The sequence below is a fragment of the Leptonotus elevatus genome, chromosome 1, assembly GCF_054856555.1.
Source record: "Leptonotus elevatus isolate MCC_2025b chromosome 1, RoL_Lele_1.0, whole genome shotgun sequence".
NCBI classification, from domain to species: Eukaryota; Metazoa; Chordata; class Actinopteri; order Syngnathiformes; family Syngnathidae; genus Leptonotus; species Leptonotus elevatus.
The window spans coordinates 48,539,412-48,551,911 of record NC_141239.1 but is presented as its reverse complement, the minus strand read 5'-3'; the positions used below and the strand labels follow the sequence as shown (position 1 = coordinate 48,551,911).

Genomic DNA, 12,500 nt, shown 5'->3' with positions numbered 1-12,500 from the left:
CTAGCAGACAGCCACACGCTAAACTGACAGGATGAGAGCTGAAAATGCTGTCAAAATGCTTTTTCCACCCCAATCTGGGACGAGTGTAATCTTTAAAAGAGTCAACTGTGGGCTTTTTCTCAGCTTACGGCCATACTACCCTGAGAACGCCCGATCTCGTCCGATCTCGGAAGCTAAGCAGGGTCGGGCCTGTTTAGTACTTGGATGGGAGACCGCCTGGGAATACCAGGTGCTGTAAGCTTTTTTTTTTTTTTTTTTTGCACCTCCGTCGCAAAAGTAAACTTTCACAAAATAATTCCAGTTTGCTAGCTACTTGCTAGCAGACAGCCACACGCTAAACTGACAGGATGAGAGCTGAAAATGCTGTCAAAATGCTTTTTCCACCCCAATCTGGGACGAGTGTAATCTTTAAAAGAGTCAACTGTGGGCTTTTTCTCGGCTTACGGCCATACTACCCTGAGAACGCCCGATCTCGTCTGATCTCGGAAGCTAAGCAGGGTCGGGCCTGGTTAGTACTTGGATGGGAGACCGCCTGGGAATACCAGGTGCTGTAAGCTTTTTTTTTTTTTTTTGCACCTCCGTCGCAAAAGTAAACTTTCACAAAATAATTCCAGTTTGCTAGCTACTTGCTAGCAGACAGCCACACGCTAAACTGACAGGATGAGAGCTGAAAATGCTGTCAAAATGCTTTTTCCACCCCAATCTGGGACGAGTGTAATCTTTAAAAGAGTAAACTGTGGGCTTTTTCTCGGTTTACGGCCATACTACCCTGAGAACGCCCGATCTCGTCCGATCTCGGAAGCTAAGCAGGGTCGGGCCTGGTTAGTACTTGGATGGGAGACCGCCTGGGAATACCAGGTGCTATAAGCTTTTTTTTTTCTTTTTTTTTGCACCTCCGTCGCAAAAGTAAACTTTCACAAAATAATTCCAGTTTGCTAGCTACTTGCTAGCAGACAGCCACACGCTAAACTGACAGGATGAGAGCTGAAAATGCTGTCAAAATGCTTTTTCCACCCCAAGTTGGGACGAGTGTAATCTTTAAAAGAGTCAACTGTGGGCTTTTTCTCGGCTTACGGCCATACTACCCTGAGAACGCCCGATCTCGTCCGATCTCGGAAGCTAAGCAGGGTCGGGCCTGGTTAGTACTTGGATGGGAGACCGCCTGGGAATACCAGGTGCTGTAAGCTTTTTTTTTTTTTTTTTTGCACCTCCGTCGCAAAAGTAAACTTTCACAAAATAATTCCAGTTTGCTAGCTACTTGCTAGCAGACAGCCACACGCTAAACTGACAGGATGAGAGCTGAAAATGCTGTCAAAATGCTTTTTCCACCCCAATCTGGGACGAGTGTAATCTTTAAAAGAGTCAACTGTGGGCTTTTTCTCAGCTTACGGCCATACTACCCTGAGAAAGCCCGATCTCGTCCGATCTCGGAAGCTAAGCAGGGTCGGGCCTGGTTAGTACTTGGATGGGAGACCGCCTGGGAATACCAGGTGCTGTAAGGTTTTTTTTTTTTTTTTTTTGCACCTCCGTCGCAAAAGTAAACTTTCACAAAATAATTCCAGTTTGCTAGCTACTTGCTAGCAGACAGCCACACGCTAAACTGACAGGATGAGAGCTGAAAATGCTGTCAAAATGCTTTTTCCACCCCAAGTTGGGACGAGTGTAATCTTTAAAAGAGTCAACTGTGGGCTTTTTCTCGGCTTACGGCCATACTACCCTGAGAACGCCCGATCTCGTCCGATCTCGGAAGCTAAGCAGGGTCGGGCCTGGTTAGTACTTGGATGGGAGACCGCCTGGGAATACCAGGTGCTGTAAGCTTTTTTTTTTTTTTTTTGCACCTCCGTCGCAAAAGTAAACTTTCACAAAATAATTCCAGTTTGCTAGTGTTAGAGTAGACAATATTAAGTATTGTACTCTTTGCGTGTTCAATTAACTGAATGGTGAGATTCTGTTGAAGAAGTTCCTTTGCAAAGGTTTTAATTACCAGAAGCTTCTGGTCCACATAGACAAACCATCCAAGCGATGTCTCTGTTCAAATGTGGTGGCCTCTCTCCAGCTCACATCGTTATTTATTCACAAAAAGGGTTCAGAAAAAGGTCAGCCCACAACACACCTGGTTACAACTGAATACAAGAAAATCCGTTCCCATGGGTATAAATCAGATTAGAAAAAATACAATAATAATAAGCCTGACTCCCTTCCGACACAGCAAAATCCCCGGAACCTCCCTTTAGATTACGAATGAATAGACAGACCCGTTGCTCTTTCTCATGAAAGTAACACAGATAAGAATATAGGTCTATTCATACAGCCATACTGAGTTAACATAATTATAAACGGCTAAAATATAATTTAAAACTAAAAAACAATGTTAATAACTCATCATTCCCTCATTTGAGCTCTTGAGAGCTCAACACATTAAAACATTTTTTTTTCAATGGTTGTGTGGTAAAAATAATTATCCTTAAAACATCCCTTTAGCAGAAGAGGAGGTAGTTTAGCAATCATATGACATTAAAAAACAATTTGATACATTTAAAAGATTTTTAGTGGAATAAGCATAGCATATGTGAGGCTTAACATAAAATGTTGTTCATTAAAAAGTGTCGCAATATATCGGCAGACGAATATGTGTTCTTTGAAGCCATCTTGTGATGAAGTTCTTTGAAGGTCTTTTTTTTTTTTAATGAAAAGAGTGTCGCAATAGTTCGTCTCTTCTTTAAGAATTTGGGGTAGACTACCCAAATTCTTCGATTTGTCACCTGGGATTATTCTGCCCAAAATGTGACTGATCAAAGGAATGATTGCCCAAGAAAAGGCACTTGCTCTTGATCCGTTGACTGATGTCCTCAAACGTCAGCTCCGGAACCGGGCACGGATTCAGCTGACGTGGCTCCAGGTCGGAGGTGATAAGATTGATGCTCCAGTTGTGGAATTTCGTCTCTCCTTTCAACCTGAGAGCATCAGTTGATGAGATGGCCGAGCCTGGCACGTCTCCTTTCCAGTTGTGGAATTTCTCCTCATCAACCCCCTGGGGCCGTTCTCCTGAGTGCAGAAACTTTTCATTTTTAGTTTCTCATAAACTCACATAAATTTTATTTGGAGGAAAAAACCCTGATAGTTTTTGTTAGTTGGGATTAGTAAATGTTATTTGATTAAGATCCGTAGGTCCTGTGCTGTTGGAACAGGAAAAGATCTATTTTTGTGACATTAAAATAGAGCCCAGCCCTTGATTGAGTTGAATGACATTCGCTCATTCATTAATATAAGACAGAGCTTGTAAATATTTATCTTTCAAATAGGTTTTGTTCAATAATAGGTAATTTTTTACCATGACTAAATTTGTTCTAAATTTGCATAACTGTGCCTTTCATATCTTATTCTCTTCCCAGAATCCCATGACCGGCCGAATCCTGGCATGCTGGGAAAAACTCACATATATTCATATTATCTATACTCTTTTGCAAACACTGGGCTCCAAACATTACATTTTTCAAATGTGATTCTGAGATAAAAGATATAATATAATATAATTACCTTCATTCGGCGAATATGCATTATTGTCCTTGCTTGCTTCAGACTTACTTTGCGATCGATTTCCTCTGATAGATTTCTTCATATTCAAACTGTGAATTATCATTTTCAAACTCATCCTGTCAATTGGAGTGTAGGCCGATACCCCACAACCTTTTTAATTTCGTTTTTAAGTTTGATTTTAATTTTCTAACTCGTCTACATTGGTTAAATTCTTAAACATAAACTCCCTCATTTGACAAAGATCCACTGATTTTTTCAAACACGTCAAGATAAAGGGAGGACAAAATAGAGACCTCATTTCTCAAAAAACGTCATAAATAACTCAACCCTCTAAATCAGGCTATGAGATAAACAAAAGAGCTAAAAAACACTATAAAACTAAACATAAGCAGATACAACTTAAGACACTAATATATGATGACTTTGGGGCCATAAAAATAGAGGTAACCATATTACTCTAATTCTCCTAGAGTCCCGAAAATTATTTAAACTGCCAATCAACCTCACCTCTTTTATAGATTAGTGGGGCGGAGGATAAAATCACACAAAATTTACAAATATCTACCATTTCCTAGATTTAATCAAACTAAAAATCATCTTCAAACTGCTAATCTTTCACATATTAGCGGGGCTCATAAAAAACACAGCACACAAAATATTTCTGGGATTTATAAATCACAGTGCTGTTAAAAAAAAATCAAACTTAGCCATCAAACTCTTAGTTAGTCTTTTACTTGTTACTACTCATTTTATTCTATTATTTATTTTATACTATAGCTGCAGCTGGACGAAGTCCAAAAAAGTTCCTCACGGGGAAAATAAAAATATATCATATCATAACATATTAATAAAATTCCCATTGTACCAATTCAGAAACTGATTCTCCCAAAAATATAGGCAAAAATTTAGTAGGCTATAGATTGAAATAAATTTTCTCAATCCCTCATTTCAAATTTACATATGTCGTTTTCAATTTTCTGAAATATCTTGCTATAGATCACAGTTCCCCACTCAACACATTAAAAATGCCTTGCATATCACTATGTAGCATTTTACTGAATGGATCACATCTCATTCCGACCACCAACTTTCTTTGTCCAGACCCCCAGCAAAAGGCAGGACGGCAGCTGTTGTCAATGTTCAGTCCTGGCCAGCATGGCGGCTGCTGTGGCAGCAATGTTCAGAGCAGGCATTTAGATTTCCTCTGGATGCAAAACAGCCATAGGGGAGAAGTCACTAGAATGAGGCGTATACACAGTCACTGGGCATTGAGGAATTTGAACATCATGTTTTTCTTAGGCACAGGACGAGAAGACTGTTGCTCTGCGGCTTTAGACCTTTGATCTCTGCCACATCCATTCAGACGCTGTCTGCAATGTGGATCCGATGACACACAGTCTTTCTGAGAGCTCACCTGATCAAAAAATGCACATTCGTTGATACAATGCTTTAAAAATGCCAGACTGAGGATATGGGATCATAGCAAGACAGTTCACTCCCTGCTTTCTCAAAAATGTTTCGTAAAAAACACAGCCTCTTTATTCATCTCTCTTTTTTTTTTCAATACCCCTTCAAATAGCTACTAGCCATACAACGTATCAGCAGCTGGGGCGCATCCCGTTCGCAGTTTGTAATCAGTGAAGGCCATCAAACCCTCATCTGCCTTGGAACTCAAACATCAGTTTCTGAAATGACACACTCAGAGAAAAAACAAATATTAAAAATCATTATCAACATGTCAATTTCAAAAACATTCATAACTCCTTATTCAACTATCTTACTTCCAGCCACAGCTATAAAGATGTAGGCATAATTATATCAACTCTCAAACAAAATGCCATTATTTTATCATTACTCTTTATTCATTTGTCCCGAAAAGGGAAAGTTAACAAATTAACCATCGTCATCAATCATTAAAGTGTAAAGATTTATTAGCTCAGTCAAATACTATTACTTATTTTATATTGTTTATCATTCCTCTCTTACCATTTTGACAAAAAAAGAGTCCCATTACGAGGACACATTATGCTCACAGCGCACAGCCCAGCCCCCACCTTTTTTTCTAACCTAGAAACGGGGGAAGGGGGGGGGGAGGAATCTTAACATTATAAATCGCAAAACCTATTTTATCATATTCCCATTAATAAAACAAACGCCACTATCACAACAGTATCATCTCACACAAAACAACACCAAACTTAGTTAAAATATTAAAGAAAAACAAACAAAATCCCCATATGCACACTTCTCACTTACAAACCCCCACCTTTTTTAGAAGCTAGGTCACACACTCAAATGCATACGCACACACTCTTCAGTCATTATAAAAAAAAATAAAAATAAACGGTGTTATTCCTTCAATTCGTTGTCTACAAATCTTATAGCATTTAAACTGCAGTTTTATACGGTGATTTCAGTAAACGGGTAACTTTGAACAACCCATCCGTAAACTGCTCCACAAATGCTGGAGTCATTTTAGCATCAAATTCAGCCTTTTTCCATTACCAACAAAGAAAATACAAAAGTCTGACATACCATTTTGTCCAGCGAAAGCTTTGTATACAATCGATCCATAGTTCGTTTTTTCATTGTTCATCGACGCTTTTATTTTTCGCTGAACCGGAAGCGCATTCAGGACAAACCATTCTGTATCCGGGTCGAAATCGCCTCCATTTTGTTTATAGTTTTTTGATGTATACATTCGGTTTTAATACAGTGACGTCTCACTTTTAATATTAATAGTTCAATATGTTAACACATATGGCCACACACAGACAGACATAAGAATTACGTGACCTCTCGTTTATACACAGCGGTTACCCAATCCCGCTGAGCTAAACTGTTCTCCATACATTGCAAAATTTCTGCAAGGCGCTCATTTTCAAAATAAAATGTCACGTACCATCGAATCCAACCGTAGAACAAAAGGAATTCATACGGTAATCCTGACCCCAAAACTACAAAAGTAGGAACGCCAAAACTGAAATAAAATCTTTCACGTAATCTCTCGATTGCAAATACAGTGATACAAAAATCCAATCATCGCTGTAATCAACCTGGACCCCTTTCTGTTCAATTTCAAACAGGCGCTTTTTCAAATAAAAGACATATTACGTGTAGAGAACTTTCACACCAAGAGCCATGAACAATTATGTTACTTGTCCTCAAATCCGGCCAAAACTGCTTAAAAAACAGAAGCGCGTACCATAATCTTCGCGATCCTTAGTAAACAAGAAGGACTTGTTACGTCATCCGGCAAACCCTTTTATTCAATATATATTATGGTCTAAGGATTCTTCATAGCGTTGACGAAAAACAAAACAAATCAAAAAATTAACCGCTATTTCTTCCTGTACAAAAAAAGCTTCATCACTTCGAGTCTGCATCACGTCACCTTCAAATGCACCACTCCACGACGTGTTTAGTTCAATATCGTCGGAATTATCACAACTCACAATAAAACGACATCAAAACTACAACTCGTTCACACAGATCTCTTTTAAAATTTAGATAATTTGGAAGACGAAAAAAACAGCTGCAGCGGACCAGACAGACAAAACCTCTTCTACGTGGATAACAGTCTCCACTTACCGAACTTTATTTATTTAGGCCTAGAAGTTCCGCCCGTCCTTGAACGCCGCAGCTTGTTCCACGTCAGAATAACACCGTCCGTTTGGTTCAACGGAGGAGACCATTCATTATAATTCAGCGTCGGCGGTCACCATTTGTTAGAGTAGACAATATTAAGTATTGTACTCTTTGCGTGTTCAATTAACTGAATGGTGAGATTCTGTTGAAGAAGTTCCTTTGCAAAGGTTTTAATTACCAGAAGCTTCTGGTCCACATAGACAAACCATCCAAGCGATGTCTCTGTTCAAATGTGGTGGCCTCTCTCCAGCTCACATCGTTATTTATTCACAAAAAGGGTTCAGAAAAAGGTCAGCCCACAACACACCTGGTTACAACTGAATACAAGAAAATCCGTTCCCATGGGTATAAATCAGATTAGAAAAAATTCAATAATAATAAGCCTGACTCCCTTCCGACACAGCAAAATCCCCGGAACCTCCCTTTAGATTACGAATGAATAGACAGACCCGTTGCTCTTTCTCATGAAAGTAACACAGATAAGAATATAGGTCTATTCATACAGCCATACTGAGTTAACATAATTATAAACGGCTAAAATATAATTTAAAACTAAAAAACAATGTTAATAACTCATCACTAGCTACTTGCTAGCAGACAGCAACACGCTAAACTGACAGGATGAGAGCTGAAAATGCTGTCAAAATGCTTTTTCCACCCCAATCTGGGACGAGTGTAATCTTTAAAAGAGTCAACTGTGGGCTTTTTCTCGGCTTACGGCCATACTACCCTGAGAACGCCCGATCTCGTCCGATCTCGGAAGCTAAGCAGGGTCGGGCCTGGTTAGTACTTGGATGGGAGACCGCCTGGGAATACCAGGTGCTGTAAGCATTTTTTTTTTTTTTTTGCACCTCCGTCGCAAAAGTAAACTTTCACAAAATAATTCCAGTTTGCTAGCTACTTGCTAGCAGACAGCCACACGCTAAACTGACAGGATGAGAGCTGAAAATGCTGTCAAAATGCTTTTTCCACCCCAAGTTGGGACGAGTGTAATCTTTAAAAGAGTCAACTGTGGGCTTTTTCTCGGCTTACGGCCATACTACCCTCAGAACGCCCGATCTCGTCCGATCTCGGAAGCTAAGCAGGGTCGGGCCTGGTTAGTACTTGGATGGGAGACCGCCTGGGAATACAGGGTGCTGTAAGCTTTTTTTTTTTTTTTTTGCACCTCCGTCGCAAAAGTAAACTTTCACAAAATAATTCCAGTTTGCTAGCTACTTGCTAGCAGACAGCCACACGCTAAACTGACAGGATGAGAGCTGAAAATGCTGTCAAAATGCTTTTTCCACCCCAATCTGGGACGAGTGTAATCTTTAAAAGAGTCAACTGTGGGCTTTTTCTCGGCTTACGGCCATACTACCCTGAGAACGTCCGATCTCGGAAGCTAAGCAGGGTCGGGCCTGGTTAGTACTTGGATGGGAGACCGCCTGGGAATACCAGGTGCTGTAAGCTTTTTTTTTTTTTTTTTTTGCACCTCCGTCGCAAAAGTAAACTTTCACAAAATAATTCCAGTTTGCTAGCTACTTGCTAGCAGACAGCCACACGCTAAACTGACAGGATGAGAGCTGAAAATGCTGTCAAAATGCTTTTTCCACCCCAATCTGGGACGAGTGTAATCTTTAAAAGAGTCAACTGTGGGCTTTTTCTCGGCTTACGGCCATACTACCCTCAGAACGCCCGATCTCGTCCGATCTCGGAAGCTAAGCAGGGTCGGGCCTGGTTAGTACTTGGATGGGAGACCGCCTGGGAATACAGGGTGCTGTAAGCTTTTTTCTTTTTTTTTTGCACCTCCGTCGCAAAAGTAAACTTTCACAAAATAATTCCAGTTTGCTAGCTACTTGCTAGCAGACAGCCACACGCTAAACTGACAGGATGAGAGCTGAAAATGCTGTCAAAATGCTTTTTCCACCCCAAGTTGGGACGAGTGTAATCTTTAAAAGAGTCAACTGTGGGCTTTTTCTCGGCTTACGGCCATACTACCCTGAGAACGCCCGATCTCGTCCGATCTCGGAAGCTAAGCAGGGTCGGGCCTGGTTAGTACTTGGATGGGAGACCGCCTGGGAATACCAGGTGCTGTAAGCTTTTTTTTTTTTTTTTTGCACCTCCGTCGCAAAAGTAAACTTTCACAAAATAATTCCAGTTTGCTAGCTACTTGCTAGCAGACAGCCACACGCTAAACTGACAGGATGAGAGCTGAAAATTCTGTCAAAATGCTTTCTCCACCCCAATCTGGGACGAGTGTAATCTTTAAAAGAGTCAACTGTGGGCTTTTTCTCGGTTTACGGCCATACTACCCTGAGAACGCCCGATCTCGTCCGATCTCGGAAGCTAAGCAGGGTCGGGCCTGGTTAGTACTTGGATGGGAGACCGCCTGGGAATACCAGGTGCTGTAAGCTTTTTTTTTTTTTTTTTTTGCACCTCCGTCGCAAAAGTAAACTTTCACAAAATAATTCCAGTTTGCTAGCTACTTGCTAGCAGACAGCCACACGCTAAACTGACAGGATGAAAGCTGAAAATGCTGTCAAAATGCTTTTTCCACCCCAAGTTGGGACGAGTGTAATCTTTAAAAGAGTCAACTGTGGGCTTTTTCTCGGCTTACGGCCATACTACCCTGAGAATGCCCGATCTCGTCTGATCTCGGAAGCTAAGCAGGGTCGGGCCTGGTTAGTACTTGGATGGGAGACCGCCTGGGAATACCAGGTGCTGTAAGCTTTTTTTTTTTTTTTTTGCACCTCCGTCGCAAAAGTAAACTTTCACAAAATAATTCCAGTTTGCTAGCTACTTGCTAGCAGACAGCCACACGCTAAACTGACAGGATGAGAGCTGAAAATGCTGTCAAAATGCTTTTTCCACCCCAATCTGGGACGAGTGTAATCTTTAAAAGAGTCAACTGTGGGCTTTTTCTCGGCTTACGGCCATACTACCCTGAGAACGCCCGATCTCATCCGATCTCGGAAGCTAAGCAGGGTCGGGCCTGGTTAGTACTTGGATGGGAGACCGCCTGGGAATACCAGGTGCTGTAAGCTTTTTTTTTTTTTTTTTTTGCACCTCCGTCGCAAAAGTAAACTTTCACAAAATAATTCCAGTTTGCTAGCTACTTGCTAGCAGACAGCCACACGCTAAACTGACAGGATGAGAGCTGAAAATGCTGTCAAAATGCTTTTTCCACCCCAATCTGGGACGAGTGTAATCTTTAAAAGAGTCAACTGTGGGCTTTTTCTCGGCTTACGGCCATACTACCCTGAGAACGCCCGATCTCGTCCGATCTCGGAAGCTAAGCAGGGTCGGGCCTGGTTAGTACTTGGATGGGAGACCGCCTGGGAATACCAGGTGCTGTAAGCTTTTTTTTTGTTTGTTTTTTGCACCTCCGTCGCAAAAGTAAACTTTCACAAAATAATTCCAGTTTGCTAGCTACTTGCTAGCAGACAGCCACACGCTAAACTGACAGGATGAGAGCTGAAAATGCTGTCAAAATGCTTTTTCCACCCCAATCTGGGACGAGTGTAATCTTTAAAAGAGTCAACTGTGGGCTTTTTCTCGGCTTACGGCCATACTACCCTGAGAACGCCCGATCTCATCCGATCTCGGAAGCTAAGCAGGGTCGGGCCTGGTTAGTACTTGGATGGGAGACCGCCTGGGAATACCAGGTGCTGTAAGCTTTTTTTTTTTTTTTTTTGCACCTCCGTCGCAAAAGTAAACTTTCACAAAATAATTCCAGTTTGCTAGCTACTTGCTAGCAGACAGCCACACGCTAAACTGACAGGATGAGAGCTGAAAATGCTGTCAAAATGCTTTTTCCACCCCAATCTGGGACGAGTGTAATCTTTAAAAGAGTCAACTGTGGGCTTTTTCTCGGCTTACGGCCATACTACCCTGAGAACGCCCGATCTCGTCCGATCTCGGAAGCTAAGCAGGGTCGGGCCTGGTTAGTACTTGGATGGGAGACCGCCTGGGAATACCAGGTGCTGTAAGCTTTTTTTTTTTTTTTTTGCACCTCCGTCGCAAAAGTAAACTTTCACAAAATAATTCCAGTTTGCTAGCTACTTGCTAGCAGACAGCCACACGCTAAACTGACAGGATGAGAGCTGAAAATGCTGTCAAAATGCTTTTTCCACCCCAATCTGGGACGAGTGTAATCTTTAAAAGAGTCAACTGTGGGCTTTTTCTCGGCTTACGGCCATACTACCCTGAGAACGCCCGATCTCGTCCGATCTCGGAAGCTAAGCAGGGTCGGGCCTGGTTAGTACTTGGATGGGAGACCGCCTGGGAATACCAGGTGCTGTAAGCTTTTTTTGTTTTTTTTTTGCACCTCCGTCGCAAAAGTAAACTTTCACAAAATAATTCCAGTTTGCTAGCTACTTGCTAGCAGACAGCAACACGCTAAACTGACAGGATGAGAGCTGAAAATGCTGTCAAAATGCTTTTTCCACCCCAATCTGGGACGAGTGTAATCTTTAAAAGAGTCAACTGTGGGCTTTTTCTCGGCTTACGGCCATACTACCCTGAGAACGCCCGATCTCGTCCGATCTCGGAAGCTAAGCAGGGTCGGGCCTGGTTAGTACTTGGATGGGAGACCGCCTGGGAATACCAGGTGCTGTAAGCTTTTGTTTTTTTTTTTTTTTTTTGCACCTCCGTCGCAAAAGTAAACTTTCACAAAATAATTCCAGTTTGCTAGCTACTTGCTAGCAGACAGCAACACGCTAAACTGACAGGATGAGAGCTGAAAATGCTGTCAAAATGCTTTTTCCACCCCAATCTGGGACGAGTGTAATCTTTAAAAGAGTCTACTGTGGGCTTTTTCTCGGCTTACGGCCATACTACCCTGAGAACGCCCGATCTCGGAAGCTAAGCAGGGTCGGGCCTGGTTAGTACTTGGATGGGAGACCGCCTGGGAATACCATGTGTTGTAAGCTTTTTTTTTTTTTTTTTTTTGCACCTCCGTCGCAAAAGTAAACTTTCACAAAATAATTCCAGTTTGCTAGCTACTTGCTAGCAGACAGCCACACGCTAAACTGACAGGATGAGAGCTGAAAATGCTGTCAAAATGCTTTTTCCACCCCAATCTGGGACGAGTGTAATCTTTAAAAGAGTCAACTGTGGGCTTTTTCTCGGCTTACGGCCATACTACCCTGAGAACGCCCGATCTCGTCCGATCTCGGAAGCTAAGCAGGGTCGGGCCTGGTTAGTACTTGGATGGGAGACCGCCTGGGAATACCAGGTGCTGTAAGCTTTTTTTTTGTTTTGTTTTTGCACCTCCGTCGCAAAAGTAAACTTTCACAAAATAATTCCAGTTTGCTAGCTACTTGCTAGCAGACAGC

At 41.9% G+C, this 12,500-nt stretch overlaps 19 non-coding genes and 2 pseudogenes across 19 annotated transcripts; all 21 read left to right on the top strand.

Annotated features, from left to right (window-relative positions):
- The first annotated feature begins 122 nt into the window (after positions 1-122).
- On the top strand, positions 123-241 carry LOC147183135 (5S ribosomal RNA). The gene has a single exon (XR_015091773.1). It is a non-coding gene; the product is annotated as a 5S ribosomal RNA (ribosomal RNA).
- A 197-nt stretch (positions 242-438) lies between these two features.
- LOC147183134 (5S ribosomal RNA) lies at positions 439-557 on the top strand. The gene has a single exon (XR_015091418.1). It is a non-coding gene; the product is annotated as a 5S ribosomal RNA (ribosomal RNA).
- Positions 558-751: 194 nt separating this feature from the next.
- On the top strand, positions 752-870 carry LOC147183133 (5S ribosomal RNA). Its single transcript, XR_015092205.1, has one exon. It is a non-coding gene; the product is annotated as a 5S ribosomal RNA (ribosomal RNA).
- A 198-nt stretch (positions 871-1,068) lies between these two features.
- Positions 1,069-1,187, top strand: LOC147183132 (5S ribosomal RNA). The gene has a single exon (XR_015093672.1). It is a non-coding gene; the product is annotated as a 5S ribosomal RNA (ribosomal RNA).
- A 196-nt stretch (positions 1,188-1,383) lies between these two features.
- Positions 1,384-1,502, top strand: LOC147183131 (5S ribosomal RNA). The gene has a single exon (XR_015092271.1). It is a non-coding gene; the product is annotated as a 5S ribosomal RNA (ribosomal RNA).
- Positions 1,503-1,699: 197 nt separating this feature from the next.
- LOC147183130 (5S ribosomal RNA) lies at positions 1,700-1,818 on the top strand. Its single transcript, XR_015093671.1, has one exon. It is a non-coding gene; the product is annotated as a 5S ribosomal RNA (ribosomal RNA).
- Positions 1,819-7,897: 6,079 nt separating this feature from the next.
- Positions 7,898-8,016, top strand: LOC147183129 (5S ribosomal RNA). The gene has a single exon (XR_015091164.1). It is a non-coding gene; the product is annotated as a 5S ribosomal RNA (ribosomal RNA).
- Positions 8,017-8,211: 195 nt separating this feature from the next.
- LOC147183128 (5S ribosomal RNA) lies at positions 8,212-8,330 on the top strand. The gene has a single exon (XR_015092814.1). It is a non-coding gene; the product is annotated as a 5S ribosomal RNA (ribosomal RNA).
- A 195-nt stretch (positions 8,331-8,525) lies between these two features.
- On the top strand, positions 8,526-8,634 carry LOC147183127 (5S ribosomal RNA; annotated as a pseudogene).
- Positions 8,635-8,831: 197 nt separating this feature from the next.
- On the top strand, positions 8,832-8,950 carry LOC147183126 (5S ribosomal RNA). The gene has a single exon (XR_015092803.1). It is a non-coding gene; the product is annotated as a 5S ribosomal RNA (ribosomal RNA).
- Positions 8,951-9,145: 195 nt separating this feature from the next.
- On the top strand, positions 9,146-9,264 carry LOC147183125 (5S ribosomal RNA). Its single transcript, XR_015093670.1, has one exon. It is a non-coding gene; the product is annotated as a 5S ribosomal RNA (ribosomal RNA).
- Positions 9,265-9,459: 195 nt separating this feature from the next.
- LOC147183124 (5S ribosomal RNA) lies at positions 9,460-9,578 on the top strand. The gene has a single exon (XR_015091471.1). It is a non-coding gene; the product is annotated as a 5S ribosomal RNA (ribosomal RNA).
- Positions 9,579-9,775: 197 nt separating this feature from the next.
- On the top strand, positions 9,776-9,894 carry LOC147183123 (5S ribosomal RNA). The gene has a single exon (XR_015091848.1). It is a non-coding gene; the product is annotated as a 5S ribosomal RNA (ribosomal RNA).
- A 195-nt stretch (positions 9,895-10,089) lies between these two features.
- LOC147183122 (5S ribosomal RNA) lies at positions 10,090-10,208 on the top strand. The gene has a single exon (XR_015093784.1). It is a non-coding gene; the product is annotated as a 5S ribosomal RNA (ribosomal RNA).
- Positions 10,209-10,405: 197 nt separating this feature from the next.
- On the top strand, positions 10,406-10,524 carry LOC147183121 (5S ribosomal RNA). Its single transcript, XR_015093669.1, has one exon. It is a non-coding gene; the product is annotated as a 5S ribosomal RNA (ribosomal RNA).
- Positions 10,525-10,722: 198 nt separating this feature from the next.
- On the top strand, positions 10,723-10,841 carry LOC147183120 (5S ribosomal RNA). Its single transcript, XR_015093773.1, has one exon. It is a non-coding gene; the product is annotated as a 5S ribosomal RNA (ribosomal RNA).
- Positions 10,842-11,037: 196 nt separating this feature from the next.
- LOC147183119 (5S ribosomal RNA) lies at positions 11,038-11,156 on the top strand. Its single transcript, XR_015093668.1, has one exon. It is a non-coding gene; the product is annotated as a 5S ribosomal RNA (ribosomal RNA).
- A 195-nt stretch (positions 11,157-11,351) lies between these two features.
- LOC147183118 (5S ribosomal RNA) lies at positions 11,352-11,470 on the top strand. Its single transcript, XR_015093667.1, has one exon. It is a non-coding gene; the product is annotated as a 5S ribosomal RNA (ribosomal RNA).
- A 196-nt stretch (positions 11,471-11,666) lies between these two features.
- Positions 11,667-11,785, top strand: LOC147183117 (5S ribosomal RNA). The gene has a single exon (XR_015093666.1). It is a non-coding gene; the product is annotated as a 5S ribosomal RNA (ribosomal RNA).
- Positions 11,786-11,986: 201 nt separating this feature from the next.
- On the top strand, positions 11,987-12,095 carry LOC147183116 (5S ribosomal RNA; annotated as a pseudogene).
- A 198-nt stretch (positions 12,096-12,293) lies between these two features.
- On the top strand, positions 12,294-12,412 carry LOC147183115 (5S ribosomal RNA). The gene has a single exon (XR_015093665.1). It is a non-coding gene; the product is annotated as a 5S ribosomal RNA (ribosomal RNA).
- Positions 12,413-12,500: the final 88 nt, after the last annotated feature.